We start from the raw sequence: 7,042 nt of genomic DNA, 5'->3' as shown, positions 1-7,042 counted from the left end.
GACTCAAATTAGCTACACATTTTGGAGTTGGAAACAACACGGAAATTCCGCGCTTCCACCTTCCATCATACTGGGAACCAGACGAGGACAAAATACCGGACAACCTAAAACAATTGATCCAGATGGACAGAGCCACAGTACAAAATGTACCAGGACACCTGAGAGAAAAAAATAACATCACAACAGATCAGGTGAGAGCTCTAAGATCATTAGCTAACAACCAGGACATTGTGATTAAGCCTGCAGACAAAGGGAGCCGTATAGTCATTTTGGACAGACAACAATATGTTTTTGAGGGTTTAAGACGGGGTGCTCCTTCCATTCCGACATCTCACCACTCCGACTAGTGGCTTCCGCGTGCGGTTATGGTTAGGGTTAGGGTTAGGTATAGGGTTCGTCAACGTCGGAAAGGCGACATGTCGGAAAGGAGAAATGCACCCGTTTAAGACAGTTGAATAACTCAAATCACTATGTGGAGTTGGAGGCACCCATTTTTAAACAAACAGCAATAGAAGTTGGGGGTGTCATCACCGAATTAAGAAAGAAAAAATTTATAGATCAGAAACAAGAGAAGTACCTACGGGGCGAAAATTCCCCAAGAGCTAGAATTCTCTACCTTTTACCCAAAATCCACAAGGACCCTAGTACATGGACGATTCCTTATGAAATTCCACCTGGTCGCCCAATTGTTTCGGATTGTAACTCAGAAACATATGCCACAGCAGAATTTATTGAATTCTACTTAAACCCACTATCTGTAAAACATCCAAGCTACATTAAGGATACATATGACTTTATTGATAAAATAAAAAACATCACAGTGCCTCAGGGGGCCATTTTGTTTTCAATAGATGTTGACAGTTTGTACACCAATATAAACACAGTGGCGGGGCTGAAGGCAATCAGAGATATCTTTATAAAGTACCCTGACAGACAAAGACCAGACGCAGAACTATTGAAATTGCTAGAATTAAATTTGACCAAAAACGATTTCACATTTGATGGGAAAACCTTCCTTCAGATCAGTGGAACAGCCATGGGAAAGAAATTTGCACCATCTTATGCCAACATTTATTTGGCTTTGTGGGAAGAAACCGCACTCAAAAAGTGCAGATTCAAACCCACACATTATTTCAGGTTTCTAGATGATATTTTTGGAGTTTTTGAGCACTCCACAGAGGAATTTGAGCAGTTCATCCAAATCCTAAACACACATCATGCCTCAATAACAGTGAAATATGTCACTAACAAAGAACATATTGACTTCCTGGATGTGACAGTCTTCAAAGGAAAAGACTTCAATACCACCGGCAAACTGGATTTAAGGGTATTTTTTAAGGAGACTGATACACATGCATTGCTCCACAAAACTTCCTTCCACCCAACCCATTGTTTTGCAGGAATAGTCAAGTCACAGCTCCTACGTTTCAAGAGAATCTGCACACAAGCAGCAGATTTTGAAAAAGCCTACAAGACTCTGTTCACAGCATTAAGGAAACGTGGATATACAAGAACATTTCTCAGGAAAGCATACAACACGTTCCAGGAAGTGAAAATAAGGAATGAGAAACCCACACTAGCTTTAGTAACCACATTTTCTAGCCAAAGTTTACTGGCAAACAGAGCCATCAAAAGAAATTTTGAAAACAGGGGAGGGGACCTCTTACAGAACTTCAACATAATCTCGGCCTACAGGAGAAACAAAAACTTAAAAGACCACTTGGTCCACAGCAAATTGAAACCATGGAACCAGGTAATTAGGACAAGGCCTAACTACTTTAGCCCAAAACAAACTGTTAAAAACAGGACAAACAAAAATATAATTATCCTAAGACAGAACATCACATACAACACCAGAAATTGTGTTTATCTGATTACTTGCCAAGTATGTGGATTACAATATGTAGGAGAGACGAGCAACTCCATAGCAATTAGAATAAGCCAACATAAATATACCATTAATAATGAAAAGGATACCCATTTGTTAATTGTTCAACACTTTATGACACATGGAATTGAGGCTATAAAGGTATGTGGCTTGGAATACAATGACCGCTGGACAATTGGACAGAGAAGATTCCATGAAAAAGAATGGATCACAAGACTTAGCACAAAATATCCAGGTGGTTTAAACTTTTAAACTGCCCAACAGAACTGAAACCCTTCACAAATTCTCACTAAACTAAACAATGGAGTTGATCACCTACATCAAACCACATAGTTGAGTGGGAGATCTCATTGTTGAGTTAGTGAGAATATTAATGAAGACACATTGATACCAAGAGCCATCAGCAATTGGGCCATCAACAGGGAGCTCATTGTCTTCCAAAATGGAGGTGTGAACAGCAGAACTGTAGATATGCTAACTGGATTCCAAGCTTGTAACCTTTTAGCACCTATCCCTTAGTTATAAAATATAATGTAAACACATCTTTAACTGGAATTAAGAAAGAGTGGAAATAATTTTAAATCCGAGGGTCTGCGGTTACCATGACTCAGAGAATTGACGCCTCTGCCCTGCACAGTCAAACAGAAATCACAAACCTTTAAAACAGAAATAGTCTATGTAAGTTTAATTACACAGTCAGTGGGGCAAACGCAGTCCCCACCAATATTATTTACGATTCTGTGCTTATCGGTACATAACTCGGACGGCGCTGAGTCGACTAGCAGACCATCGGCCGGTCGCCGCGGGCACTCGCGCCTGGAGGCGCTCGGGCGCGACTCCTCGGCCTCAAGGTCTGCTGAGTCGGCGCGCCTCTGTCATGGTCAAACTTTATTTTAAATGGAACTCACAAAGCCTTAATAACATAAATAGTTTATGTAAGTTTAATTAATTGCAAAACATGACACCTCTTATTCAAAACAGATGGCGAATGCACCTTCTCTTTATAGGGCCTACACAGATAGTACCACAAACTACCTGTGAGGCCTCTTTGAATTGAATCTCATAGTCAGCAGTCAGTCAGTCAGTCAGTCAGGCAGTCAGGCAGTCATCAGTCGTCAGTCAGTCAGTCAGTCAGTCAGTCAGTCAGCCCGCCAGCAAGCCAGTCATCAGTCAGTCAGTCAGCCAGTCAGTCAGTCAGTCAGTCAGTCAGCCAGCCAGTCATCAGTCAGTCAGTCAGTCAGTCAGCCAGGGTATGCGGTTAGCCGGTTACCCTAACTCAGAGATTAGACGCCTCTGCCCTGCACAGTCTAATAGAAATCACAAAGCCTTAATAACAGAAATAGTCTATGGAAGTTTAATTAATTGCAAAACATGACACCCCTTATTCAAAACAGATGGCGAATGCATTCTTCTCTTTATAGGGCCTACACAGGTAATACCACAAACTACCTGTGAGACCTCTATGAATTGAACCTCACAGTCAGCAGTCAGTCAGTCAGTCAGTCAGTCAGTCAGTCAGTTATAGTCAGCCAGTTGGCCAGCTCAGGATGGAACACTATCCTATTTTATGCTTTGATGGTGTTGCACCACATTTCTATTGCTGCTCCAGCACAATAATCATCTCTAGAGAGTGTTTGTTGAATAACAGGAGTGAGTCTCCCTGTCTCTCCAGCTCTTTAGTATACCAGAAAATGCTGTGATGACACAAAGAAATGAGCAGACAAAATTAGAACTGGAATATGAAATTATTGAAGCAGGGACCCCCTCTACATATTGTATAAAATGTTGTTAAACCTTTTCATAGATTCAATAGAGGTTTAAGTGGTTAATATGAAGAAAGGACCCCTAGCGGTCCCGGACCCCCTGTTGAAGACCCATGGCCATGACCTATAGTAGTCAGTAGCATGCAGTTTGTGAAACAAATCAACTTCATGACTCTTCTGTGCATTACAGTCATAGCAAATAGGGAACTGGCTCCAAGTGTTACTGTGTATGAGATGGCTCTGCCTGCTGGTGTTTCAGTGGAGGTGCAGGGCAATTCATTCCTCCGCAGTAAAACTAGAATCCACTAAACCAGGAGCTGCAGACCTGCAGTACCAATCACTTTCACACACACACACACACACACACACACACACACACACACACACACACACACACACACACACACACACACACACACACACACACACACACACACACACACACACACACACACACACACACACACACACACACAGTACAAGTACAAGTACAGTCAGGTGGTTTTCTGTTCAATCCGGGAGTCAAGCAGTATGCTGGCATTTCAGAGCCCTGCCCCATACCTACTCTAGCCTGGTAAACCCCTCCCTCCGGATATCTCATTTACATTTGATATCAATGCAAATTAGATTTCCGGAAGGGGGGGGGGGTTACCAGGCTATACCTACTCTACCTTTAAGGTGCAAATCAACACATTGCACTATGACCACTGTCCATACAGTATGACTTCATGATCTTGCATTTTAGAACATTTTTTTTTTACTCTTCTGACTCTTTTGAGCCCGCCCAGGACTCCGGGGGTCCCGGAGGTCCCAGGTACGAGTCCAGTGATCCAGTCCTCAGCAATGTGTCAAAGTATCCCTGAGCAAGACACTTAACCCCTAACTGCTCCCACCACCATGCTCCTCTTCGGGCAGCACTCAGCTGGGTGAAGTATTTTACAATGTAGGCCTATATGACTGTCATTCATACACACGCACACGCACATGCACATGCACATGCACATGCACATGCACACACTCACAGATGGCTTGGCCCCTAGGAGCCATACCGCAAAAAAAAAAAAGTAAGGTGAAAAAAAGAACAGGGAACACTGGAACAGTGCTGTGCCTTCAGTTCTTTCTCCTATCTCTCACGCACGCACGCACGCATACACGCACACACGCATACACGCATACACGCACACACACACTTGCGCGCGCACAGACAGACACACGCACACACGCACACACACACACACACACACACACACACACACACACACACTTTGAGAAGGTATGGACTGTAGGCCTATTAGGCGGGTATAGTACAGCTACAGTAGCATTTGCCACAGGGAATCGGCAAGGATTCACAGGGAGACAGGATGAGGTGTTGCACAAAGGTCTTTGTTAAAGGTATAGCACAGCACAGCACAGCACAGCACAGTATAGCAAGCAAGGCACAATCAAATGTGTGTATGTGTGGTTCTAAAGGAGGGAGGGAGACAAAAGGAGATGCACAATATAGGCTACAAATAGTAAAGAAATACAATACTCCTCACATAACTGCAAACAATCTACTGCACAAAGCACGTATACTGTCACCATTGGGTATGTTTATATTATGGTAGTTCATTAGCATATATTATGCATAGTAACGACTCAAAGCAAACACATGGTAATTTTATGTTCAATGTTGTTCCAAGTATTTTTTATAAATATTATTATTCCTGTATATCTGACCACTTCTGAAGCAGTAAATATCCCAATAAACATTTGTTCTTGTAATAAGCTAATATGGCCATAAATATTTTATGGCCATATATTCTATTTGCTAATTTGAACAAATTAGTGGAAATAAGCATAATAGATGAATGTATTGATCAGTTGGGTGTACACTATGTAGACCAATATTAGTGGTATTTAGGGCACTGTGCTTTCTGAGGAGGAGGAGAGCGGAGAAGGAATGGTTGCGTACTACAGCTGTTCCCTGAACTGTGCCAAGAGAAAGTCGACAGCTGGACAGTTCCCTGTGTGATCTACAGTGGCACTTTTGGTCAAAGACAACATAGTATCCTACTCGCAGTGTCCCAGCCTCACTGCAATCGACAGATTGCTGTATTACTGTGTCAACAGAAGGTTAATAAAGATTGTGTCTTCTCCTGACAAACATATCTCGCAGAACATTTGAAGAGGTCTAACCTACATTATCTGGAAACAATGTCTTAAGCAAGATATAGATTATCCCACACCAGAGGACAATGGCTGGCAGCAGCAAGTTATTTAATAAAAACACACTTCAGACTGATTAACCATAGAACTAACACAAAGTATTCGGCATGTTTGCTCTAGTTCAGTCAGACAACTCTTGGATTGGATTAGAATATATATTTATTAAGCAAGCTTAAAGGTTTCATGACGTTCAGTTTTACCACACATTAAAAGTCTTTGTCATGGTCCTTCAAACGTGTATAGAAAGTTTTAACAAAATTCCACTCCATTGATCCATGGCAGGTGTTTTTCTCTCACATTTCTAAAGCCTTTTCAACTGCAATGAAAAAATAAATCTTTGCCTGCGGGTGTCGCTGGTGAGGGATTTTGCCTGTCAATCATCGCCTCTGCTCCGCCCCCCCCCCCCAAAGGAAAGGATAGGGGAGGGGAGGGGCGAGGAGGAGAGTGGTCGGGATTAATCGGCTGTGACCTCACTGCCGAAGGGCCAAGCTCAGATTACTTTTCAGCCTAATTATTCAGAAAACCCCAGACCACAGAAAATCCACTGAATGTTCAAAGTTCAGATTTTTTGGGTGTAATTGAGGTCATAAAACCCCCAAAAAAACATAAAAAAGTGAAAATGAATGTCATAGAACCTTTAAGCATGGGTATAGAAAGCATGAGGAAGCATAGTTTGGCGTCAGGCCTCTGAATCCATTCATTCCCTGTAAGAATAACATTTTAATGAATGTTACATGCCAAATAGCATTTACAGGGAATGAATTAAACCCCCATGGGGATCTAGAAACAGAGCCTACAGGTGGATGCCGGGGAGGCGGGTGGGATGACTTTCATGGGCAGCAGCATGCAGGTAAGCAGCGAGCAGCGGTAGCAGGATTTCAGCAGCAGAGCAGCAGTAGCAACGCACGTCAGCTCAGCTAGACAGGGAAGCCAGAGTGAGCAGGTAATAGCGCAGTACCTATAACCACCCGACCAGGAGAAAAAGTGCATGTGACTAGTCACCTGATCGGTTGGCCCAATCCCTTGAGTTGCCTGGCCTGAACTAGCTCCGTAAACTGCGCCTCATTAGGTAGACCAATATAAGTGGTATTTAGGGCACACACTATTTAAATGGTTATCAAACATAACATCATAGCAAAGCAAATAATTGAACTACATTTCTAAATTAGCCAGAGTGTGCACT

The sequence above is a fragment of the Gymnoscopelus braueri genome (genome assembly GCF_963280865.1).
Source record: "Gymnoscopelus braueri genome assembly, chromosome: 3".
Classification (NCBI taxonomy): domain Eukaryota; kingdom Metazoa; phylum Chordata; class Actinopteri; order Myctophiformes; family Myctophidae; genus Gymnoscopelus; species Gymnoscopelus braueri.
Note: the sequence above shows the minus strand (reverse complement) of the source record.